General features: G+C 44.7%; 1 long non-coding RNA gene across 1 annotated transcript in view; it reads right to left on the bottom strand.

The window, feature by feature from the left end:
- The window catches only part of LOC144766826 (uncharacterized), a 463,578-nt gene that overhangs the window by 374,458 nt on the left and 61,408 nt on the right, over positions 1-27,712 (bottom strand). The window lies entirely within an intron of this gene.

A 27,712-nucleotide genomic window follows, 5' to 3' on the forward strand; every position in this document is an offset into this window, starting at 1 on the left:
TAGGCAACTATCTCGGACTCTAAGAGAAATAAAGTTAAAACATACATGCGAGATGAGTCATGTCTGGAGGACACACACACGTTTTACGGAACAAATATTACACATTACCTGCAGTTTACTTTAAAGGATTGACACAATGCCTTGCAGCATAATGTTTACATTAGGCCGACATATCATCTTATTGTTTACGGCGTTCATTTCGGACAGCAATGTATTGTTCCTGGAGCAATGTGGGGTGAATGCAGATAATGGTGGTGGAGGGGAGTAACGAGGGGGGGGAGCACGCCGAAGCAAAATAAGGGAGGTTGTGAGGTTGAAAGTGAAAGCAACTGTGGGGAAAGCATGTGGTGTTATGGCCAGAGCTGCTGGCTTTGCAAGGGGAGGAACCAGGTTTGAGTCTCCGCATTGGCTCAACATCCTGTCATTCTGGACAAATCATTGTCTAAAAAATAAAATAAATAATGTAACTGGTACTGATGTAAAATGCTTTTAATATCTTCGGGTCGAGTTCGCACTATATAAAACTGCAAAACATAAATAAAAGCAACATAGGGGAGATTGGGGGGGTCGCAGAAGGAACACAGTGGGAAGAAGCACACTGGCGAGCGCAACAGGCTGGTGACAGGGTGACATAGAGCAACATTGTAGAAACTTACATGAGGGAGGTAATAAGAATAAGAAAAAAAACAGCATTCATCTCTGCCCTGTCGGTGCAACCAATCTGAGCCGAGGCAGGAGATGGTGGTGGTGGAAGGGAGAGTACAACATGAGGAGATGCAGCGGGAAGCTGCAAGTAACACGAGAATGTCGTTATTGTAAAAACACGAGCAGGAGATGGTGATGGTGGAAGGGAGGGAAGGTATTTTCAACATGAGAACGTTATTGTAAACAAGCTCATGGCATTGCTGTGGGGGGGCGGAGCAGGAGCGCATTGCTTTGAAGTCTGATGGCGCGGGAGCAGCTTGGGAGCACATTCCATTGAAGTCTGGTGCGAGGCTGATGGGTTTGACGTGCACGCGCGTCTCACACGACTGGATCACATGAATTGGACGTAATCCGCACCTGGTCAAGAGTTTGTTTTGCCTACTATATACTCGCTATTAATCCCTGCGGGATATAATAGCGAGACCTAAAAAACAGAAAGGGAAGATTGGGGAGAGCTAAGAAAACAATGATGAATGCATAAAAGGGGCTGAAAAAATAACTTGCAAGGATAAGCAATTTTAGAGTAGTGAAAGGAAAAGGTTATTTCAACCTTTGCATTCAGCAATAGGACCCTAAGAAAAAGTTTGCGGTTTTTTTTTCCTCAAAGCTACTCAAAAACTATTCTATGAGGCTATTTCCTCTTTGTATGTGTGCTGCAGAATGCAGCGAGGGAAGTTGGATATATTTCTTCTTGCTATGCCAGCTTCATTCAGGTAGACTCGCCAGTTTGGTGCAAACCTATATTTACAAGTCTTTGTAAATAAAATACATTTAATGCCTATCTGACATAGGGTTATGCAAGGCAGGGCAATGTGTGGTACTGTAAATCCCAAAATATATTTTGCATCAGGGTTGTGCCAGAAAAGTGACTTAACTCTGACGCAAAATCTGGGCCTCAACTTATACTTTTTTGTTTTTAGCTCTGCCACAAAGAAAGTGGCAACAAGAAGCAAACTGACAGTAAAACTGTTCTGCTTAATTGGTTGCAAAGACTGTGTTTTAAAATATCTTATGGGTTAAGGCGCCTGCTACTGAGATCTATGTGTTTCCAGTAAATCTGAGTGAATAATAATTGTAAGATAATTGTAAGATAACTCTCGAGGTTAATGCACTTGCTGGAAACATCTGTGTTTTGTCTAGCCTCAGTTGTGACTCAAAGTAGCATAGAGGGTTAATGCAAATCACATCATGTAACATGCAAATGACGGATTTTATTTTATGTAGATTGGTAAGTGGGTTACTACTTTGAACACAGAGATCCTTATGTAGCTTGCAGTTCCATTGTAAACCTTCTAATACAGCACAGTGAGCTATGGACGATGCTATATGACCTCTACGCCTTGTAATCCCACTGTTTTGTGTAACACACCCCATACAATGATTTACAAATGCATATATTTTATTTATTTGTAATATGTATGTGTGATATAAAGCGCTCTGACACCCTGCATTGGGATGAGTAGTGCTTTACAAGAGAAAATAGTGGTACCTAAAGTATTTCAACACCTCCTCAGGGGTAGTAAGCGTTATATAAATTACATTTATTTTATGTAAATACTGGGAAAGACCAACGCATCTGACATTCTTACAGTGCAAGCATATCTCCTAAACAGGGACTGAACAAAATGAAAAACTGCCTTTCTTGAGAATGTGTGAAGTGCTAACAAGGTGTGAGCTTTTGTTTCCCCTCTGCTGTACTTACTCCTAGGTGTGAGGCTCCTGACTGCTCCCAGCCAGGAGACTCAAACAAAAGAAGGCCTGAGGACCCCTCAAATTGGGCCTTTGTTGTGGGCCAAGCAAGAGTCAGAAATAAGAGAGCCGTCTCCCCCTGCACGTTGTTGCGGATCGAAAGCAGACAACGTGCAGACCCTACTGAATGTGTCCCAACGTTTGAAAATTACACCACGACGACTTCAGCACATTATTCAGTGTGGTTCAATTTCTTGGCAGGGTGGATGGCATCCACTCTGTGAAAATAGTGGGTGGACGCTTTCCACCCATGTGTACCCCCGGCTTGCGCATTGTATTGCTTACTTTCCTCTGTGATTCTACCACGTGCATACGCCACGTTGCTCTCCCTCACGCCTGTTTGCTCCCCTGCACTGTGTGTGTTACTTTTACCCACGCCCTCCGTGTCGCTTATCCCCCACCCCCATGCGCATACCCTCTCTCCAAAAATAAAATTCTTTTGCACGAGTTTATAAAACAAAAAAAAAGCCCCTGGGCCAATTTGTAGGTGTGCGCATGCGAGGTGCATGCAACTACAAATGTGACAGCTTTTTTATTATTTAGCCCTGCTACATAGCAGAACAGTGCTTGATTAGAGTCGGTGATTGCTAATGGGGGCCCCCTGGCACTCATTTTCAGGGGCGGCACTTATTTCCCCTTATGACGTATTTCACGAAAGAAAGAGAAGGAAAAACAAACCAAGCAGAAATACAGAGGAAGAGAAAGACGGGAGTGAGACAAGGGAGCAGGGAGTGGCTGATAGCGATTTAAGGAGGCGTGAGGTGGATGTAAGACTAGTCTGTGCGCTGACGTTTAAAAGGCACCTAAGAATATTTTTTTCTAGGGGGATGAATCTTTAAGCAAGTGCTCGGGTGCGGCTGTGTGTGTGCCCGGGAAGCTGTCTCATCGGAGCTGCCACACACGAGGGGGGGGGGGGCTGAAGCCCTTTGAGTCAAATGGGTGTTGCGCGCCTGGTGAGGACCGTAGAGGATGTGGCCTAATGCCTAGAGCGGACGACATCAAAGCTGGGGGGGGGGTGGGGGAGGGTGTTGAGTATTTGCAGGGACTTTCAACATCCTGTGATTCTGGCAAATCACTTAATCTCCCTGTGCCTAACAAAAATGAATGTGTTGTCTGTAAACGCAACTGGTGCTCATGTAAAGCGCTCTGATGCATTCGGGCCGAGTTCACCCTATATAAATCCCCCTACCCAAATAAAAACCTAGATAAGTTTGCCAAATAGGGTTGTGATGGAGAAAAGGACAGTGTAAACACCCATAGCAGGCTATGCAAATCCACACCAACTAAAGTTGTTCAAATTAGCAGGGTTTGGGTTTAGGTGGATTCCTAGGCGCACACAGTGGGCAAAAGAAAAATGTCAAGATTTTCCAAACGTAGTACGTATCATTTCTGCAAAACATTGTACATATTACAGGATGGAACCCTGGGATGTCCTCTGCGGGAGATTTGTTTTCAAGGGCGCGCGCCTTGAAGACATACCTCACACAAAACAGCACTCGCTGGGCTTGTTATCTATTGCTAAAAGCTAAGCAAGCAAAAGTAAACACGTTGAAAAGCATAATTTGGAAACAACAAGAAATCCTTGATTAACTGCCACAAGTATCTCAACTTGGCATTGGATACACAAGAGGCCCAAGAGATTCGGTCAAGTGGTCTCCCCGCGCCAATAGTCTCCAGACTGATAACCCAGCAGGCAAAAGTGATTTCAAGGGAACATGATGCTTTCCCCATCAAGAAGTTGGCCCAAGCAGATGGGCGTCCTCACTGTATGAGCCAGGGGCCCTGCTGATTTACCTTTCCCACCCTTCGGTTTGGCCTTAAAGCAGGAGCTAACGAGACTGCGATTGGGGTTAGTTCCATTGGAACTGTACTGGCACGGCCGGAGGAACTTTAATGAGCATGATAGACATTGTAGCTTTTGTGCAAAGCAGGAGGATTCACTAATCCATATCCTCTGCATTAGCTGCTCCACCTAAGAATATTCTGGCTCCACCCAAGATGGCGTCCTCTAAATGATTAGAACTCGCCACGCAGCCGTTGATGCATGCCTGAGAAGCGAGTCCTCACAGCTGAAAGCTGCCCTGGCATTACCCACATGCGCACTAGACGCTGTACCCCCAATAGACTGCTAAAGGCACGACAAACTCTAAATGCTTTTTTGTGGGTCCCAAATGTTTTTGCACTATAGAACAACTAATTGTGACAAACTCAGGTGCGGCTTCTCCGCTATGGTGGAGCGTCGCCCCACTGCTTTTAGGTGGTGAGAAACATAAAATGATAATAACTTAGAGTTATTATCATTTTATGCTTCTGTCCTCTTCTTTACGGCAGGCAGGTGGGTGGGGCTGCTCTGCTTCAGGAGCAGGGGAGGCAGGACTGAGGGGAGGAGTGGTTTGCCCACTCCTGAGTGCACAATTACTGTTTGGCCAGTCATGCGCACTTCCCCGTTCTCCATGCAGGCTACATGACAGCCTACATGGAGAACATGCCCAACCCGATTGGAAAAAAGGTCAGCACTGGGCAAAAGTGCTACTTGTACATTTGTGCTGCAATTGTATCATAGATATCCAAACAATGATTATACTTCACACATATATATTACAAAAATATATCTTATTTATTATTTTTCTCCTCCCAAAGTTTATGGGTGATATCAAAATATGTTAAAAAGACGCACATACATACAATATTGAAATCATATGTTTGAAAAAACCTTCACAAATCTTTTTCCATATGAATATAACCACACAAAACAATTGACAAAAATAACATCATTTTGTAAAGTGCAATGAAATAGTCGATACAACACTGAAACTGAATGTCACTTCCAGGTATTCTAAGGGAAACACTGGTTATAAGACAAGGTTGTCACCTGACATGCCCAACCCTCCAGCCCCTGGCTGAGCACCATATCACGGCGCTAGACCAATCACAACGCTGCATTGCAGCGTTGTGATTGGCTTAGGGAAGGGAGCCTGGCTGCCTGCTTCCTGTTCCTGTCAGAGTCAGAGGCAGGAGAGCAGGAGCAGAGAAGACGTGGGCCCCGGTCTCAAGGTAAGTTTTTTTTTGTAGTCCGATCCCAACCTTCCACACACGACCACTCCCCCCATCCCCCTCAACCCTACGCACCCGCCCAGCCACCTGTGAGCCATGCCAGCCACCGCTCAACAAAAAGCCCTCCATGCTTTTGAGAAATCTCTTAAGTATTTGTACTTTTATATGGGCCTTGTTTAGATGTATTGAGCACGGATAAGTGCCCTTTTGACTAGATCATATGTTCTGTTATGGGGCGAGTTAGGATGTAGTGAGCATGGACACGTACCTTTCGACTAGATCACGATCTGTTATAGGGCCAACTCTGTAGCCCATTTAGGGGCAAAAACTGCACTTTAGATCTTTTTAAGTATTTTAATATTCAGCACTTTATATTTATGTATTATTAAAAATGCACAAATGTTACGTGTGTAGTTTTAAGCCTTCCATTAGGCCAACATAACTATTTGTTATGTGGTTTATATATAAAAATGCATCCAAGGCTTTTATTCTAATGATTTTAAATAATCACACAATAAAGAACTTATCTATCTTTCATATGGCCTGCCTATGTCCTGGCATTTCCAGGTTATGGAGCTTGATAGCTAAAACCCTTACCCGAGTGATGCGCTGGGGTGGAATTACTAGGGTTATTGGACGACTTGGGGAGGGCACCAGAGGGAAAAGTAGGGTAGTCATGCTGGTAATGGTGTTGGCCAAGAGAGACATTGCACACCGATGGAGAGCTCTCAACCCTCCCACAATATCGCAATGGAGAGCAGCAATGAGTTGGTACTTGGTGCAGTGGTTAATTTGTAAAAACAGTAAGTGCTGTGGCTCTCGTCAGGAGGCAGCTTCCACCAACCCATTTCTCCTGTTAGCGCCACCTAAAGCAGAACCAACTACTAACCATGAAAATTGGGAGATGATGTGGCGTAATGGCCAGAGCTGCCGACTTCGGAGCTGGGGACCAGGTTCAAGTCATACCATGGGCTCAACATTCGGTGATTCTGGGCAAATAACTTAATCTCCCTATAAATGAATGTGTCCTTAACTGGTGCTCATGAAAAGCACCAGAGGCTCAAATTAAGCACTGTACTCGCACCAGGGAGAGCTGATTTGACGGACGAGAGGATGCGCTAAGAAACATGCTAGTTTTTAGGGTAGCTGGTGGGAATTATTTGGATTAATGACGATTACTAGAGGATGATGTGCCTAGGTACATGGGATTGTGTACCCTACAGGAATGTCTGCCTAGACCTACATTGGTATCCGTACACGATTTGATAAGGAGAGTCCAATGTAGAATGCATTTTCTGGTGACCTCACTCCCCAAAACTTCCAGTCACAAAAGAGGATCATTTGAGGGCATACATACTGCTAGCTATGGTTTAATAAGATCTATGAGGTCATGGGATCCTGAGGTCCTTGGCAGAGATTACCACTACTGTAATACTCCACCATAAAAATTAACCCCATTGTATTAGAAATGAGGGTCTCTAGTTGGCAAGGGCTTGAACCTTTGTCCAAGTAGGGACCCTTCTTCCTAGTCAGGATAAGGGAGTTACACTCCTAAAATAACCCCTGCTCACCCCTTGGTAGCTTGGCAAGAGCAGTCAGGCTTATCTTAAAGGCAGTGTGTAAAGCATTTGCACCTAATCAACAGTAATACAGTGTAAGCACTACAAACAAACACCACACCAGTTTAGAAAAATATCCAATGTTTTTATATATTCAAGACAAGACCAAATACGATAAAAATCCACAATACAGTACTTTAAAAATAGCTAGTTCGCAAGAGATCTTTAAATGGCAAAAATACTTTGAAAACACAGTTTGTACGAGTCGGTAGCTTGGTCTGAGCCTACTGCGATACTGAAATCAACAGAGTCTCGCAGTTCCCGCTGGCCGCGTCGGTACGGACCAGCAACCGCGTGAACAGACTTGTTAACAGTACCTTTCTTAGGGCTGCTCATACGGGGGTGCGAGCTTGTCTTGGCATCCGTCGTGGTTGCGATGCAAAGTGAAAGAGGTGCAAGGTGCGATTTCTTCTCGATGCAGTGCGAGCAGCGGCTCGGTGACGATCGTCCAGATGGCCTCGGTGAGACCAAGGCTTGCGGTGCAGGGCGAGACGGTGCTCGATGCGGTGCTGGCAGGTTGCAGTGCAGTTCACAGAGCCGGTCATGGCATCTGTTGCGGTTATGGTGCAAAGTGCAAGCGGTGCAGGGCATGGTGTCCTCTCGATGCGGTGCAGGCAGCGGCATCGGTGATGATCATGCAGACGTCATCGGTGAGACCAAGGCTTGCGGTTCAGGGCGAGACAGTGCTCGATGAGGTGCTGGCAGGTTGCAATGCAAGGAACAGAGCCGGTTGGCGGGAATTGGCACTGGCGGAGTCGGACAGCTGTCCATGACGAGGCGGTCACGGTTGTCAAGCCAGTGGCGATCGTGTCGGTGAAACCAGGCCAGCAAAGTAAAGCGAGGCGGTGCGGGCTGCGGTGCCTCTTGATGCTTTGCAGGCAGCGGCTTGGTGACGATCGTGCAGACGGCGGCAGTAAGACCAAGGCTTGAGGTGCACGGCGAAACGGTGTATCCTGCGGTAACTTCAGGACACAAGACTAGCGACGGAGTCGGTGACAGAGTAGGTCGCGGTTCTCTCTTCTCTATGGCAACTGAAATGGCAGTTCCAGGAGTGGTGCCTAGAGGTTGGTGAAGTCTTTGCAGTCCCTGAGACTTCTTAACAGGAGGCCCGCTCGGTTTCAGGCCCTTGGAGATACTCAGCACAAGTAGAGAAAGTTCAGTCCAGTCCTTTCACTGCCCAAGGTAGAAGCAGCAGCTGCAGGCCAACCCAACAAAGCAACAACACCGCAAAAGGGCAGTACTCCTCCTGGCAGCTCATCCAGCTCTTCTTCTTGGCAGGTTTCTTGATTCCAGCGAGTTCTCTGAAGTCTTTTCCATCCCTGAGACTTCCAACAGGAGTCAAGCTCTACTTCAAGCACTTGGAGAAAATTCGAACAGCAGGGTGATGAAAGCACAGTCTAGTCCTTTCCCTACACAAGACAGAAGCAATCACTGCAGGCCAACCCCTCAACACGCAGCATAGGAGCAGTACTCCTCCTCCAGCTTTCCCGGTTCATCTTCCTGGCAGGTTTCTTAGTTCAGAAGTAATCTAAAGTTCTGGGGTCTGGGCCCAATATTTATACCACCATATCCTTTGTCCTCTGAAGGCAGAGGGTCCTGTACCTAGCTCAAACCAGTTCTGGGTGCATTGTGCCAGTGTGCTCCTTCTTCCTTTGTCAGTGTAGGCCAGGGTCATCAGACGCACCACAGGAGGTAGAGCCAGCATTGTGGAAGGCAGGCACAGCCCTATTCAGACCCAGGTGCGACTCCTCCCACCCATCTATGTGCAGATAAGTCTATTCAGCCCTGTGCTAACTCACCCTGTCTCCTGGAGTCTACCCCACCCCCTGTCGCTCACAAACCAGACAAACAATGCACAAGCTAGCAGAGGGAGGCTGGATGTTTAGGTCAGAAAATACTGACTTTCTAAAAGGGGTGTTTTCAAACACAGAATGTTAAAACCAACTTCACAAAAAGATGTATTTTATCATTCTGAGTTCAGGCATACTACTCTCGAATTTCTACCATGTTCCCTGAGTCAGTTAGGATTATAGGATGTTATAATCAAAACTGCCCACTCTGGCCTATGGGGAACAGGTAGCCTTGCAATAGTGAAAAAAGAAGTAGCCTGTAATTCACTATCAGGACATGCCACAGACACCAGGGCATGTTCTACCTTTCACATACAATGCACCCTGCCCAGGGGGGTAACTCGGACCTACCTTAGGGGCGACTCACATGTAGAAAAGGGAAGGTTTAGGGACTTGCAAGTGTGTGCACTCGCCAAGTCGACATGGCAGTCCCAGACTGTACACAGGCTCTGCAATGGCAGGCCAGAGTTACACTTTATGGGCTGTTTGCGTGGGTGGCACAATCCAGTGCTGCAGCTCACCAACAGCATTTGATTTATGGGCCCTGGCACGCGCAGTGCACTTTACTAGGGACTGACACATACATCAAATAGGTCAATCATAGAAACACCAATCCATAACACAGTTTACACAGAGAGCATATGCACCGTAGCACTGATTAGCAGTGGTAAAGTGCCCAGAGTCCTAAAACCAACACAAACAGGTCAGGGAAAAATAGGAGGAAAAAGCAAAAAGTTGGGGGAGAACCCTGCAAAAAGGGCTATTTCCAACACATTGTCTCACTTCTTCAGTGTGCCACAAAGACCTATACTCACCCAATAAGTGCCTTGCATATGCCTATTATTGTGCCCCACAAGGTGATGGAAATTAAAGGCACAGGGCAAAAAGGCCTTGCTAAAGTGTGGTTGATACAGCAAATATAGAAACAGCAATATTTACCAACAAGTCAGTTTGCAATTGCCCACAGCTACAAGTGCTTCACCTTATAACTCATAAGGGTGGAAATTGATTTGTTTGATGGCTAAATTTGACGTGATGACGAATCACCACCTTCCACACTAACTTTGCCACCCAGATTGGATTTGCCCACACTGGCATTAGACTCATTGGGCGGTTACATGCCAGAGGTTTGGCTCTCTAAAGAACAAGGATGCACCTAATAGGAATGTTCAAGGATATTCCTGAATTACTCACTGGACTTAATCACTGTGTGCTCAACCTCTCGTATCAACTTTCCACCTCACAGAACTGCAGCGATGCCTTATTAGAGACCCAACCCGGAATTCTCTTCTGTGTAGAGGGCTAAGTCTTGCACCCCCTACGCTCATAAGTCAGTGGCATAAGGAAACTTGAGGGGGCCCCCTTGCAAAGTACATGGATTCTGCCCTCCCTCCCCCCCAATCTGGAGCTCTCAGGCCAGGGGCCCGTGCACAGTGTCAGAGGGGGGCCCCTAGAGCTCCGCCCCCCTGCACAACGGTGGCTGTGGGGACTAATATTACGCCACTGCATAAGTACTCTCCTGTCTACTCCGAAGTCCCAGCATGGAATTCATTGCAAACCATCAGAACGCAACTTAAGCCTCCAATCAGTTAAACACTTCTACCCCAAAGCATTGTTGCTCCAGGGCAGAGCTTAATTTGTCAAATATTAAACGCCAGGGCCCAAGGTATGACTCACTGGTTCACTGCAGCTTGCATGACCCACCTCTTTTTTTAAGTTCAAGTACTATCATTTTTTTAGAGCTATATTACACAGTTTAATGCCGCATTAATGAACGCTGCTTGAAAATACACAGACAAAGCGCCACCATGTGGTGGTTTCTCATAAATATTTAATGGTGTTTACAAATAAGTGCCAGTGCTGAGCACCGGAAAACACCGGCAAAAATTAAGCGCTGCTCTGGAGGGTTGCATAATAAACTGGTGAGCTCACGCAGGGCACAGCTGTGTGCCTGATTTTGCACAATTTGCAATGTCTAAAGTGCAAAAATTAACTGGGAATATCTTCGAGTCAGGCACGACCTGCAGACAGCTCAGCTCGGAACATGGAGCAGGGACTGCCGCTCACTGCTTTGGAACTGTGCTGCCTGGAGCTCACGCCTAACTTGTAGAAATTCTGAGTTAAATGTATGCTCCTTAGACAGTACAAACGCATATAAACTGCCACAGAGCAGCGCCCCTTCGCAAGTGCCGAGGGTCATGATATGGACACTGTACTAAGACCAATCAAGCTGCAAAATCACAAACCACACTTAGGGGTATATTTACAAGCCTCTATCGCCAAGGGAATGTCACTTTTTAGTACGTTCCTGTGGGGATAGGGGCTTTGCCTTATTTACAAGGCAGAGTTAAGCCACTTAACATGGCTTAAAGCTGCCTTGTAAATAAGGTCCCCTTTCTCGATATGCTTAGCGTGAAAGAGGAGGTCATTGGGTGTTGCTGTGGGTGTTCCACCGCAACATCCTTTGATTCTGACACTGCCCCTATTTACAAAAGAAGGCGTAAATAGGAGGCAGTGACAGAATTAAGACCAGGAAAAACCTGGTCGTAGTCTGGCACAACGAGGAGAAATGTTTAATTTCTCCTCGTTTTTGCTGTTTTCATGTGTTGTGCAGCACACATGAAAACAGCAAGGAAGGGGGACCTTCCTGCACATAAACAATCTTCCCCTGCACGCAGACACCCTTCCACTATGGTGCAAGGGTGCCTGCGTTGGTGCTAGGCTGCTAAGTGTAGCTCCATCGCAGTGGGAAATGCAGGGCTGCACCATATTCTTGTAAATATGATGCAGCCCTGCGTTTCTGATGCGCATATGCCCCTTAGTATTAACAGTCTTTATCAAGGGTGTTTGTACTGTGCTAGTTTATCTCATTTTTATGTAGTGTGTACGTGAAATTAATGTCTAAACCGCTGATGCACACGTGTGCCAGCTTCCACTGTCTCCCCTTGGGGCATCATTTGCGATAAACAAACCCACTAATAAACCCAGATTAAAAAATATGTATATCTGAAGCGAACATGTGTACATACAAATTGGGTTGAATCATTATTTATGATTTTGCCATGCGCATTTGTTTTCCTTCACACAGGATGTGGATTAAAATCAGAGAGGAACTAGAGGACAAATCTGTCTCTCATTACAGCAGCATTAGACACACTCCAGACACCTGAGGGAGAAACAGCCCTTCCTAAGAGTGCATGAGGAGGTCAGTGAGGGGACAGAGACAGCCGGGCTCCACCTTGGGGTTTTGAAGGGATGGCGTGATCGTCAGAACATTCAATGTGACTGGCCGGATGTCCCCAAACCGAGATGGCGGAAATGTATGTTTCTGGGGCAATTTTGTTTGCCATTGTTGAAAATGTGTTTGCAGTTTCGCACGTAGTAGGCTTTGAGAGGTCGACAGTTAGAGATGTTCTTAAACATGGTATCCAAACGGTTGTGCATGTAACATGGCCGATAGTGCAAACTTTAAAAAAAGGAAATGTTCTGTGCCTCCTGCGAGTGGATTACTGTATGTACTTTTCATTTAATTTGTATTGTTGTGAACTGAACAACTGCTTAAAAAAAAGATTTATTTAAAAAAAAATGTATATATGTTCTGAAGGAAATGTCTCTGGTAGGGAACCTTTGTGCTGGCCTCGACCACTGGGTGGAAAGGCCAGCTCAAAGGACTTGTGTCAGTAGGTGAGGATCAAAGGCAGAAAAAAAACTGGATGGTAGGAGCAGTGAGTGAAAGCAAATAAGTCAAGGAGTATTAAAGATTGGCCTTGCATGTCTAGAAGAGAGAGAGGGAGAGAGAGAGAGAGTGTAGTGTAGTTCCTATATTCCCAATAGGCTCTGCGCATTGGAATAACATATCCTATAGATTTGACGTAGGACTTATGTCTACTAGGTCTCTATCGAATATATTAGACTTAATTGTGAGTGCCAGCTAGCTCAGAGGTCACTAGAAACTTTCTCGAATAAACAAGAAGGGATTAGTTTATGACAACTGCATAAACATGACAACTTTGTTTCCCCAAGAATAAACGTATCTTCAGAGTCGTGGAAACAATAGATAGATATTTTACTCAGTCAATCGCGCATGCTTCGTATCATCAGAGGTGCGGAGAAATAGAGAGACGGGCGTTTTAAATAAAAGGGTTTATTGAACAGTCTTCTTTCTCAGACATGTAAAGTGAACTGCTACAATCGTAATACTGGTTGCAAAGTATAATGCGTACAGTATGAAGAGTATTATAAAATAATACTGTAAAAGCATCGTATGGTTTCTAAGCCATATAAAAATACATACATAAATAACAAAGCTAAAAGTACTCAACTGGTGCTTCTAAAATACGCCTACCCCGATGTACCTAACCTAAGTCTAGTACGAGGGAAGAAGTAAGTGAGGTGTAGCATAGGTTTAGTTTTTCTTTGCCAAGAATCTAACCAAGATTTCTCTTAGGGTCTAATCCGCTCCATACCTTAGTTTTAGAATGAAGGAGGTCTGGTATCTCTGTCTCTGGACTCGATTTCCCAACACCCCACGAGGGGAGCTTGGAAACACTGGAGCTGGATTCTCAGCGTGAGAAAGGACAGCTTCGCGATCAGTGCGTCAGCTGGAGGGTCGGCTTCCTTCGACACATGCTGTAGCGAGCTGCGTCGGGCAAGTAGATAGTCGAGCTGCTCCTGAACCACCGTGTGTTTGCTAGGGCAACTGTAGGCATATTTATACCTTGAAGGTGCCTAGTTTGACATAAAGTCGGACATAATAACGTCATCAAAGAACCCCAAGGGAATGGTAGTTCTTTGAAATCTCCATGATTTCTAGGACAAATTCATATTCAGGCAAGGGGAGGTCCCTGACTGCTTTAGCCGAGTTTTCCAAGATATCGTTGTGGCTTTTTGGAACTAGTGGAAGTAGCCATGCCTGTATTTGGACGGGATGGGTTATGTCTAAATATGGGTATGATTTCTTATGTCTATATAAGGGCAATGTGAATTATACCTATATAAAGGCATGAATCGGTAAATTACGCTAGGATCCTAAAATGGGTTGTAACCGAGAGGAGAGACATGACATGGGGGGGGGGGATAAACACAATTGACTGTCCGAATGGAGGTTGAAGGTGGTCAGTCAGTTGGGGGTGACTTCTCTTAGGGGAGGAGGGTCGGGGTTAAGACTAAATATGTATGAGTGAGCTATTTATATTATGTTCATTTTGCAAGATAGTCAGTGGCATAGGAAGGGGGGGCGGTCTGCCTTAGGCGGCACACATTTTGCCCCCCCCTTCTTGAATTGGCTGCCGTGGGGGGCAAACAAAACGGAGATCTCGCCAGCCCCCCCCCCTCACTCCGGCTGACGCTGGGCAGAAAACTCAGGGACCGCCACTGAAGATAGTGGAACAAGATGCTGCTGTTTATTGTAAGCACAAGCATGTCACGTTACAGTGGCCTTTTTAGGTCTGGTTTGACAGCGCAGCTATCTACAAACCTATTGTTAACATTTCTGTACAATATACATAGAGCGGATTTTGGCTTCACCTAGAAGAGTATTTCTCTCTCAATTCATTCTGTTGGCTGTTTGGTGTATTTATTTATTTAGTGTTTTCTATAGCACAAACATGACCCTGCACAGGGTGTCAGAGCGCTTTACATGATCATCACACACCAATCTTTACAAATTACAAGACATTACTGATTTGCTACAATTACACTTCTGAAAGGTATAGAAACATATATAGTATTCAACTGAGTGACCACCATAATGTCTATGGTACTATGGAACACAATAAGACCAAATCTAATAAACAAGTCCAAAATAGTACAGTGAGACATGGAATGAATTAAATACAGATTGATCAGCTGAAGGTATTAGGGAAGAAATTTCCTCATATAAAACAATTTTGCTTCCTTTTTAAATGTTGTGCTGGAAGGAATTCTTCTCATGTAGGGGAGGAGGGCGTTCCAGATTCTTGGTGCTGCCCCTGAGAATGCCCTGTCATAAGTTCTTTTCTTACAAAAACTAGCCGGTTTCAGTAGTAGATCCGCTTTAATCCTGGAAGACCGTGTCCCTCCCGAAAGCGTGAGTTTCTGGGCGAGGTAGACTGGAGTTTCTTTGTGTATTTCTTTATGAGTGATGCATGCCAGCTTGAAATGAATTCGTGCTTCGAAGGGTAGCCAGTTGAGAGCTTTCAAGTGAGGGTAGATCTGGTCGAATTTTTTGTATCCAGCTAAAAGTCTTGTGGCTGCATTAAGGCATGCTTTCAATGGGGCTGTTGAGATCTTAGGGAGCCCTGCTAAGGGTGTGCAACCATATTCGATCCTTGAAATGACCAGTGCCTGAACTGCTGTTTTGAGGTCTGCTTTATTTAAAAAAGGTTTGAGTTTTCGTAGGTAGTTTAAGTGGAACCTAGCGTTTTTTGCCATTGTGTTGATATGTGCTGACATGTTCAGGTTTTTGTCCAGAATGATACCCAGTGATTTAGTTGACTCAACGATCTTCGGAGTGCACTCAAGAGCAGTGATGAGGTTGGCCCATTCTGCTATCATTATTCTGCTTTTCTGTGGTGTAATCAGTAGGAATTCAGTTTTCTGAGGTTTTAGCTTTAGGTAGTTCTTGGTTAGCCATAGCAGTGTTCTCGTTAGAGCTAGGTTCATTGTCTTTATGTCATCAGTCGACGCGACCCTGATGTACAGCTGAGTGTCATCAGCATACATGTGAAAGGCAATGTTAGCTTTTTGTAATATTTCGGTAAGAGGTTCTACGTACAGATTGAAAAGTGCCGGAGAAAGCGTTGACCCTTGCGGAACTCCTATAGTATTGTTCGATGAGCTTGAGAGTATTTGGTTGACAATTACTTTTTGCGATCTATTCTCCAGAAAGGAGCTGAACCAAGTTAGCACTGTACCCTCAAATCCCATTCTGTTTTTCAGTCGATCAAGTATTTTAGCATGATTCACCGTGTTGAAAGCTGATGACAGGTCCAACAAGATTAATAGGCATGTTTCATTCTGGTCGAGAGCTAGTAAAGCGTCATATACTATATGCAGCATTGCAGTTTCCGTAATGTGGTTTGGAAAGGAAACCGGATTGACAATCGTTTAAAAACTTGAAATTAGAGATGTGTAGACTCAGTTGTGGTTGGACAGATTTTTCCAGAATTTTTGCCAACATTGGAATATTGGTTACCGGTCTGAAATTGTTCGGATCTAAGGGGTTCTCAGTCGTTTTTTTTAGGAGCGGGATGACTTGTCCTGTTTTTAAGCAGGCCGGTATTTGACCTTGTGACAATGAGGCATTAATGACCTTAGTCCATGACGGGATTAGCAGGTGATTTATGGAAGACCAACACTTCGCCGGTAGTGATTGTTTGGTTTCGTGGTCGACATGATCTTTGAAATGTCTAATTCACTGACCGGTATAAAACTTGACCATCTGGCATTGTTTTTAGGTTTGACTAATTCTTGTTCATTCGTCACCTTATCTCCCATACCTTTCACCATTTCAATGTCTTCAGCAGCTTTTATGAGTTGCCTCTCAAATGAATTTGCCTTGTCTGTAAAGAAGATTGAGAAGTCTTCGCTATTTAAGCTTGTTTTGGAAATGACTGGTGCCATTTTGGCCGATTTATTTGCTTGATCTTTAATTAGATCGAATAGTTTCCTAGGTCTGTTTACGGCGTTATCCAATTCTTTCCTGAAGAATTCTTTTTTTGATTTAATAATGCTTTTATTATACGCTTTCCTGGATAGTCTCTGGTTAGATGGAGTGAAGAGGGTTGTTGACGCCATTTACGTTATGACAGTCTCAGTGATCTTCTTTCTTCATGTAGGGCACCATTGAACCACGGGTTTTTGTCTTTTTCCGAGAACCTTTTCAGTTTTAGCGGGGCTATGTCCTCAAAAATGCTGGACATTGATTTGTTATAATGCAGCGTGAGGTCATTGACATCAACCATTCTCTTGGGTGGCTGCAGGTCAGTTTCGCAGCGTGCTGCAATGATTTCCAAATTAATCCCTCTAGTTTCCCTGGTCCATTTTTTAGGTTTAATAGCTTGTGTGGACGCTTTGATTTTTCTGAGGGGAATTTCGAATGTAATTATGTGGTGGTCTGACCAATCGCAAGGTGTGATTACAGTGTTCTCAATTGATTTCTCTTTGGCTATGATCCAATCTAGGATGGAGCCTTTATTGTGGGTGGGGAGATGACATGTTTGGACTAAGGATTGCGCATCCAGGAAGGATTTAAACAGGGTGATTTGATTGTCCTCTTGATCCTCCCAATGAATGTTGAAGTCTCCTAAGAAAATATTGTTCGACTGCAGGTTAGAGTTAGTGGTAATGATATCTATCAACTGGTCTAAGAATTTGATTTTTGTACCCGGGGGTGGTATAGTGCATGGAGTGTACAGTTCTGGATATCTGCCGATCTTAGGGACATGCCTAGATATTCACAAGACTCTAACGGATCAGCCTGTATTTTTGTGATGTAAATGTCAGATCTATGTATACAAGCAATGCCTCCACCCTTTCTGATATGTCTGTCCTGCCTCAAAATCTGGTAGTTCGGGGGGACTAATAGGTCTAGGCAGGGCGATGAAGAGTCAGAAAGCCACGTTTCAGTTAGAATGATTACATCGATTTCATGGGTAAGTATGAGGTCAGCTATGTCTGCCGCTTGTTTATTTGCTGAGCGACAGTTGAGTAGGGCGCAGTGAAAATGTTTCTGCGAAATGCTCGGAAGTAGCAAAGATTCTTCGGGCATTAATGGCACTTTCCTGAGATTTTTGGCATTGATCTTTCTAAACTTTGCCTGAGAAGTTCTACCACCGTTCGTTATGATAGTTTGAATATTGTTGTTTTTGCCTATCTTAGTTTTAGAGGTAGGAGTGGGTTCGTAAGTAGACACAATGGCTACTAACTCACTATCAGTCAGATAGTTGAGTTGTGTGCGTGGACGGTAAATTCGGTTAGACAACGCCATGGGGTGGAACAGTATTTAACTTGAATTTCAGGGGAGGAAGACTGAAAAGCCTCCATTTTTGCAAGCCATTGTTCGGACAAGCATAGAAGGTTTTTCATATCTTTAATAGCGGCGAGCATGGCTCTGTAGGTTTTGCAAGATTGCGAGCTGAGGTTTATGAGGTCAATATTAGTTTATGAGTTTCTGATCCTTTCCGATTCTAGTCTATCGGGGGTGCTTGTGGATTGTTGAGTGCGAGTCTCTCTTGGAAGGTTTGCTTTGAGTATCCCAGCAGGATCTGAGCATGTTAACTTATGCTTAGTGGCAGTTACTTGACTCCCATTGAGGATCACCAACGCTTCATTCTCGGTGACTTGATCTTGATTCCCCTGTTAGATTTCCACCCTGCTAACAGTTCCCAAAAGTGGGTCGAAATCGGTGTTAGGGGTAGGATGGGAGCTTGAGTCCAGGGTCGGGGGAACAGTAGTTAGGTGTATGTTACTGACCCTGTCTACTCCTCGATTGGCAACATGACAAAATGTTGTATCACATTGGGTGAGCTGACTACAAATGCCAAAGCAAGATCCGTCTGCTGTGATTCTATAGCCTTAGCGGAATCAGATTCCTTATCACTCAAGTAGTTTTCATCCTGACATATTACTTGCGGTTCAATATTGGAGATTATGCTGATTAGCGCAGGCGCGCTACCAATAGCATTAGTCTGTGAAGTGCAGGCTTCTTGATGTAAAGTTTGAATTTCATCATTAGTGATGCTGCAGTCGGTCAATATCCTATGGGTAGGTTGAATTGATTCACCCTCCCTGAGGATTTCAACCATAGCCGGTATTTTCCCAATTGGAGCTGTACTGGCTTGGGAGTTAATGTTAGGATGGATACTTTTTAAAGTGGAGCTGTTGAGGATGTGTTTTTTTAGTGTTGAGAAAATTTCGTCAAAGCGTTCCAGATCTTTATTGGCCGCTTGAATGAGAAACGTGCCATTTTTATAACACGTAATATTTAGTGTAGCCCTAAATTTCTTAGAGGGGGTGGTGAGCAACTTCGTACCATAGGGAATGTTTTTTGTTTCCTGAATTTTCATTAGGTTATTTATTGCGCTTCTCCATTTGTCCGTTTTCGTGGAAAAGAAGATAAAGTCATTAATAAATGCGCCATTTTTTATGTTAGGATGGGTCTAGTATAAGTGTTTCTCGATTAGATCTGAAAAGGTTGTGTTTAAAGGCTTTGGAGGCATTTTTACAGATAGTGGGAGTGTAAATTATAGAGTATGAGTTCGTTCCTTCCTGTTTTAGGTATTGACCTGACATTGTTATAGACTAAAAGGGTGCGGGTCTGCCTATCCTGAAACGATGCTGTATTTAGTGACTCTTTCTCTAGACTAAGTGGAGGAAGACCGTGTATGCGCAAGAAATACTATCGCATAAAGTGCATGCAGGTAGGCTCAGAAGTTAAGCATACTAATGCTTACCGATTAAACAGCAAATGCAAATTGTCGCCCTATTTTTCAGCTTCACTAGTGAAAGAAAAGACAGAGTTTCTGTTTATTTGAAATGATCTGCCCCTTCCAAGATGGCTCACGAATAGACTTAACCTGGAGTGCAGTCCTATGTCTCTGTTAGTGAGGTCAATTCTCTGGGCATTTAGTCCTCTGTTTCTTTCTGTATCCCTTCTCCCCGGTGTAGTCCTCTGTTCACTTCTATTCAAGAGATGGAGTGCTTGCATTGAAAAACATGACGGACTAGTGCACATCTCAAAAGTACAGTTACTCACCACACATTACATTTATTATCTTATAGATGCATTGAATATAGGAAGCAGTTGTTTTTCTTAGTTTTTTTCACTGCAGCAGGCTTTACTTTAGTGTTTAAGTTCAGACTCTGCACGCAAGCCAGATGCTTTACCACTGCTTCTTCATATTAGATGCTGCAGCGTTGATTGCTCCATTCGTCCCATAGTGTTATGGCATACCCCGCTGCAGTTCCTCTGTAACAAGACTAGTGTAAATATACTTTAACCAGAGACCCCTGAAGAAAAATGTAGCAGGCCAGGGAGTACTACAATAGTACTACTTGTGGACTACAATATGCTATTCACATACCTATGTGTGGAGACCGCCGCTTCCACCTCTCCTATCATTTCAATGTGAGGTTTCCGCCACGTGTTCAGAGATCTCCACACATATAGGTAGACGTTTTAATAGTTAATGTTGGGTGGAACCGAGGGAAGCGGCTGCAAAATGGGGAATAGTACCAAACATGACCACTCACAGTTAATGAATATACTCCCAATTAAAATAATAGAGGCAGATCTTAAAATTACTCACTATAGGAAATAATGTTAAATAAAATAAATATTTAGAATTTTAAATTACAATACATATCTGTATATAGATACATAGATATGTTAAATTGTTAAAAAATATATTCAATTACAATTATGTTTTCTAAAATGTAAAAATGTATATTTAAAATGTTAATAATAATTAAATATAACTTTTAGTAAAAATTAAAGCAAATTAAGATTTATTAAACAGATAAGCCTTAGTAAAAATGTACTGAATAAAAATGAAATATAAAATATTATTGATTTTTTTATTTTAAAGAATAATTATGCATTCATTGAATTCACTTTATTTAATTATTTATTAAATATGTAATTTTATCAGTTAATGTGCTGTAACTTTTTATTGTTTGGTTAGTAATAATAATTTTAAGTTACTTTACCTTTGTATTTTACAATAAAGATTTTTAATATGTTTTTAATAATTATTAATCTTTATAATTTTTTCTACACATTGCATTGGGGAGATCTCCAACCCCTGTTGCGGAGACCTCACCTATGTTTGATCATGTATGAATAGCAATTTTACAGTCATAAATCCTGTTCTTGCAGGTTCCACTTCCTGTTTTGAGAGGGCAGATACCTGTAAGTTCACCTAGTTGTAAATTTACACTCGGAAATGGTGAATAGCAAAAAAAAGTGCAAAATTACTACTAGGTTCAGTAGTAAGTTTACAAGTGAGTAAATCCACACTTGCAAATTCACGCTTGTGAGCAGGCACCCCAGACTTCATCTACAAGCTTGTGCTGATGTTCTGGGGAAAACAAAGCGATACTAAAGGGGATGATGGACGGAGCGCTTGAGCAAATCAAACACTCACCCTCAGTCAACTGATCTGGGTTAATCCATCATCATTCTTTAGCTCACTCCACCACCCCAGTTCAGACATGACCATATGCAAATCAGTCTGACCCTGTGCCTCATGGGAACAGTCCAGCCCGAGCTGCCAAGCCATGTCTTCCCTGACCGGAAACAAGCATCCTGGGACTGGTTTCTGGCTAATCAGCCATCATCAGCCAGGCTAGCTTGAATCCAGTGGCAAAGTGATTAAGGGACCCACATCTCTGCATACCCTGGCAACTTAGGGCGAACAAAGCGATACCAAAGGGGATGATGGACGGAGCACTTGAGCAAATCAAACACTCACCCCCAGTCAACTGATCTGGGTTTAATCCATCATCATTCTTTAGCTCACTTCACCACTCCAGTTCAGACATGGCCATATGCAAATCAGTCTGACCCTGAAGTTCTGGGGATGCATAGGAACTGGTGCTGACTGGCAGCATCTGTAATGCTGACAATAAACCCCAGAGCTCCAATGGTAAATTGTTACTGTTGTTGTTATACTTAGCACATATCTAGCGCACTATCTGCATTAGTATGGCATAGGTGTGCTTTAGGTTCAGGTAGCGGCGGTTCCTCCATGGGAGCGGAGAAGCGCAGCCCCAACACTGCTTTCGCAGAAAGCTGGAAAAATAAAATGTTATTAAAAAAATGTCATTACCATTTCCTTTTTCTGGCTTTCTGCCAAACGGAGAGGGCAGGGCCAGTGCATAATTGCTGCTGATTGACAGTAATGACGAATGGCCCCTTCAGTATGGATTGCGTATGTCAGTTTGGACGGATACCTTGCTATGGCCAAACTGACATGCGCAATTCAGCCTCTTCACTTGCTCACCGGAGAGCAGGCACAGTCCTTGGGTGCTCGTTGAAGCTCTGAGGAAGCCTGCTAAAAACCAATCCAGACGCTTCACTTGTGCAGCATGAGAGCAGTGTCTGGATTGGACAGGGAGCTGTGGGACCTCGCGTTCAAAATAGTCTGAAGCTAGTGACTGGAGTATACAGAGGACGTGCTGCCCGCTTAGGTAAGTTAAACTTTTTTTTTAATGTTTATGTGAATTTGTATGTTTTTATTTGTATTTATCGCCCCACCATTTTTGCGGGTCACCAATCGCAACTGGTTTCAGGATGAATTTTTACATTACAACGGTTTCATAGCAGAATTGACAGAATTATTTGCCACTAGTCGAAGTTAATTTGGTCGCTTCATCTTTAGAATATTTTTTGTTTCTCAGCAGAGAGAGAATCAGCAATGGCTTAACGTAAGGGTTGTGTAGATTGCTCTATCACGATGAAGTCATTCAAAGACTTGCAGAGTCAGTGAAAACGAAGAACATGCTAACCAACCCCTTTGCCATCAGCGTGGCAGCGTGACCTGCCTATCCATGAGCCACACGCTGGAGGTGCATTGTCGTGACGAAGTGCCCCTCCCTTCTGAGACTCCGTCAAAAAGGAAACTATTAGCATAGAGCAATTAAAAACATTTACATTTAAAGTAAAATAATTGCAGAGTAAACTGTGGGGCGTTTCCCTTTCCGAAGTGCTGCAATTAAAGAGGTATAAATTGGATAAAGGTTCCCTGCACTCAGATTTAAAGTGCATCGCCCCCAGCGCGAGGCGTTGTGCACTGGCACGGAGCATAAGGGTACAAAAAACGAGGACCGCTGTGTCTGATGTTCAGAGTGACGTGATTATTCTGTCACAAATACATCGCTAATGAGGTTCAAGGCTGACGGACTGACTCACAGCATTTATGGAGTACTCACTACCTGCCTGCGTCTCTTGGCAATGCTCAGCTGCATAGGGCTTGAGTATAATGATATAATGAGTGGGACAGGATGTGGCGTAATGGCCAGAGCTGACGACCTTGGAGCTAGGGAACCAGGTTCTGCTCAACATCCTGTGATTCTCGACAAATCACTTAACTTCCCCCTGCCTAAAAATTAGGTGAGGAAATGTCTGTGGTGCTTTTGAGTGGCAATGATGTTTAGGTTTCCTGTAATACAATACATCAAGAATTATCTGGAGAAACGTAGAATAAAGTATAGGACCAGTTCACTACATGATTCAAGTGGTAAAATCTGTAAAGATGCGAGGGCTGTAAATAATGGGCACCAGGCAGGGGTGGTTATTTAAGTGTAATTTTATTTCTAATCAAGAGAGCGCCGGGAATAGCTCCGGAGCGCTCAACAATCAGCGGTTTCTGCCCGTCCAAAATGGCCGCCGTGTCCTAAGTCATCGTTTGGGTACGCGACGACTAGAACGCGACTCCACATATCTCCCTTCTTTATATAACATTGACAAACTATAAAGTCTTCTTCTCGGGGCTTACTTATTTCGCTTCACCCAGTTCATAATCTCTGTATTTGGCAGGCCTCACTATTATTCTCCCAGCCCGTGTACGTCTTACCGGAGTAGAGGAGAAACTCCCCATGTTGTTCTCGGCCGGGTTCGCCTATCCCCTTCCATTTCCCTGGGGACTCTCGCTCTCTGTAGTCTCACAAGCTTCCACTTGATGTTCCTCTGCAATAGGATTGTCTCCTTCTTCGAACTCCGCTCCTTTTCCTTCTGCTCCTGAGTCTTCCGCTCCTCCGTACAGTACTTCTCTGTTTACAGGTTCACCTTGGTCTTGTAGTGTCCTTGATCTTTCTTCTTTGGCCCACTGCAATATCATGTTGCATTGGGACATGCGGTCCTGTGACCAGACATTTCCGTCGCTAAGCAAGGCTGCTCTGTCGTACACCTCCTTTACCTGCATGGGCTGGCTGTATTTGCTGTCCCCTTTCCTTTTCAGCTGGGCCACTTTGACTCTGACCCATTCTCCTCTTTTTAGCGAGTTCTCCTTTACATTGCGGCTCTTATTGTAGTGCTTGGTGTATGTTCTTTGTGCTCTCTCCAAGTTGTGCTGGACCACGGCCGGTGACCATTTACTTGTGATAGTCTTTTCCTTCCATGCTAGATTGTCCTTGTTGAAAGGATTGCGTCCTCTTAGGATTAGGATCTGGAATGGTCCATACCCAGTGCCGGTGGGTGTTATTCGGTAGGCCCACAACATGCTACACACTTTCTTTTCCCCAATCCTTGCCCATTGCAATGGCAGCTTGTATGGAACCCATTATGACATGGTTAAACCTTTCGGCTAGACCATTGCCAGCCGGGTGGTATATGGAGGTGTGTTTCGTCTTGATCCCGTTTTGTTCCATGTATTTGTACCACTCTTCCGAAGTGAATTGGGGTCCATTGTGACTCAGGATGGAGCGGGGTATGCCTTCTCTGAGGAATGTGGCTGTTAGAAATCTGAGGACTGTCTCCGTGTCCATCTCCTCCTGTATGTCAATTTCAGGCCACTTTGAGTACCGGTCGATGAGAACACACACATACTTCGGGGTCCGCTGTGCATCCAGTACTGGCCCTAGAATGTCTATAGACACTTCCTCCCAAGGATTTGCTGGGTTGTCAAATTTCCCTAGCGATGGCCTTAGTAGGGTTTGAGATTTGTCTGCTATCTGGCACTGGTCACACTCCCTTGCATGCCTTTCAATCTGGATGTCCATTCCCGGCCACCAGTACATCTGTTTGGTTCTTGTCTTCGTCCTCACAATACCTAGGTGACCTTCATGTAGTACAGCTAGCAGGTGAGGTATCACTGTCGTTGGGAGAACCACTTTGTTCCCTCTAAACAGGAAGATCCCCTGGTCTCCGATGGACAGCTGCCCGGAGATGTTTTTTTTCCAGCCAACCCAGGAGGTCCTTAACGTCCCTGATGTCAGGATCCTGGTCATAGGCTTGTTCCCATTCTTGGCCGCTTATCACTTTCTCCGGTCTTCTGCAAAAGCCACCTGGACTTCGCCCTCGTCTGCACTGGTCGGTGCCTCCCCCATCGCTGAGGCTCGGCTGAGAAAATCAGCTACTTTATTCCTTGTCGCCGGGATGTACTCCATGTCATATCTGTAATCCAACAGCTTCAGGGTCATCTTGGCGATGCGGGGTGTAGCGCTTGCCTGTACACAGGACGTGAGTACTTTGGCCAGTGGCTTATGGTCTGTCTTGAGCAGGAACCTCGTACCCCATAGGAACTGGCGGAATGTCCCCATGTCCCACACCGCTGCCAGCATTTCTTTTTCTATTACACTGAACTTCTGTTCTGTTGGTGATAGGGACCTGGATGCAAAGCTGAGTGTCGCCAACTCTCCATTCTTCCTTTCCTGCATAAGGACTGCCCCATGTACTTTCTCACTTGCATCTGTGGCTAATATGGATTGCCCTTGTGGATCGTACCCTTGAAGCGGTACTGCTTTGCTGATATCTTCCTTGATCTTCTGGAAGTCTCCTTGCGCCTCTTCTGTCCACATAAACGTTGCTTTGTCACGTATAAGCTGCCTCAGGTGCTGCGTCTTGGTGGCAAAGTGCTGCACAAACTTACTGTAGTATTTGGCCATCCCCTAGAATGACCTCACATCCTCTTTGTTCTTGGGTGCTGGTGCTTCGCATATCACCTTTACATTGGCTTGTTTGGGTGTAATGCCCTGTTCGCCAATCTTGTGACCTAGGTAGGTGACTGACATTCTGAACCGGCACTTTTCCCATTCAGCCGTCAAGCCATTTCCTTCCAGGACCTGCAGCACCTTCGCCAGCTTTTTGTCATGGTCTGATTGGTCCTTGCCCATCACCAAGATATCATCTTGGAAATACTGTACTCCCTCTATGTCTCTGAACAGTCTGTGCATATGTTTTTGGAACACTGCTGCTGCTGATGCTAGGCCGAAGGTCATCCGGCGGACCTGATAGCATCCGAAGGGTGTTATAAAGGAAGTCAGCTTCCGGCTCAAGGGGTGTAAGGCTATCTGGTGATAGGCCGAAGTGAGATCAATGGTGGAAAACCACTTTATCCCCTTTGTCTTTGCCAGCATTTCTTCTATCCGTGGTAACGGAAATTTCTCTACTATGATGCACTTGTTCAATTTGCGCAAGTCCACTCACAGACGTACCTTACCATTGGGTTTCCTTGCTACCACCAGCGGAGCTAGCCATTCTGAGCAGTTAATTGGTTCGATAATCCCATTGTCTTCCAGTCTTTGCAAATCTTGTTTTACTGCCTCTCTGACCGCTATTGGTATATTCCTCACCTTGTGAGAAACCGGCGTGGCATTCTCCTTGAAGTCTATTCTGTGCGTGATTTTCGCTAATTTGCCCACCGTTCCTCCAAACACTGTGGGGAACTCACTTTTCATCCTTTGGAAGTTCAGTTGATGCTCCGTGCTGGTCATCAGTACCTGCGTGTCTCCTCCGGGGTTCAATTGTATGCCCAAGTCGCCTTGATCCATCCACCCGAGGACAGACAGACCCTTTTCTGCCACATACAGCTTGCACTCTGCACTGCAATCTTTGAACTCGAACTTCAGGACTCGATATCCAACCATAGGAGTGGGTTCTCCTGTGAATGTGACCGACCTTATGTCTGGGGGCTCCAGGTGTGATCCTAAACTGGGTTTGAAGCTACCACTCCATACTGTCCTTTGTACGATGGTGTATGGGGAGCCTGAGTCAGCCACCATTTTGATCGGTACCCCTCCTATGACCATGTCACATTGTGGTTTCTTGCAGCGCCTGCAGTCAATACCTAGCACCTGTTTTTCGACACACAGTACATTGTCTTCCTCATCTGGTCCGCCATCTCCTTCTTCTTCCTGTCCTTGCATCACAAGTTTCACTGTTGGTCTCCTCATCTTGCGGTGACACAGTTTTTCAAAGTGTCCCACAATGCATGCATTTCGCTCAGAACGCCGGACAGCGTTAGTCATAAGCTGCGTGGGACGGGCTTCCACATCTGTTGGATGTGTTTGTGCCTTCTTTATTTGGTCTTTTTTGCTGTGCGGTTCCGTGGTCCATTTGTTTTGCACCTTCCCTTCCGCCGCCGGGGCTTTGCCTCTCTCCGGTGGTTCTGCCTCGTCAACCTTGTTGACCATGGCCCTCGAGGTGGACTCTCTTTTCACTGTGTCTGCACATCTTTTCGAAAGTTCTGCTTTTTTCACCATAGCAATGACCTCCTTAAGAGTAGCGTCACCACTCACCCATAATTTTTCTTGGATTGCAGCATTTGTCGTGTGCATGACTATTTGGTCTTTTATAAACTCATCGTGCAGGGCGCCATATTTGCACATGATAGCTAGTTACCTCAATGCTGCTACATAGTCGTCTATTGATTTGCCCGGCTCTTGTTTCCTTTGTTGGAAATTGTATCTCTCTATGGACGTGCACACTGCTGGTCTATAGTGGTTGTTTAAATCTTCTATCGCGTGCCGGAAAACGTCGTCATCCGCGGCCTGTCTAGGAGTGGGGACTAATCAAGAAAGCGCCGGGAATAGCTCCGGAGCGCTCAACAATCGGCGGTTTCTGCCCGCTCAAAATGGCCACCACGTCCTACGTCATCACGTGGGTACGCGACGACTCTACAAAATCATGATTGAAAGACGCGAATCTCCAGCTTAAGGCCATGATATAAAAATCGCATTAAATAAAATAAAATAAATAAATAAATACCCTTCCAGACCGTCGTTGGGTGGTGTCGGCGTCAGACCCCACAGACAGCA

This window comes from Lissotriton helveticus, chromosome 7 (genome assembly GCF_964261635.1).
Source record: "Lissotriton helveticus chromosome 7, aLisHel1.1, whole genome shotgun sequence".
Classification (NCBI taxonomy): Eukaryota; Metazoa; Chordata; class Amphibia; order Caudata; family Salamandridae; genus Lissotriton; species Lissotriton helveticus.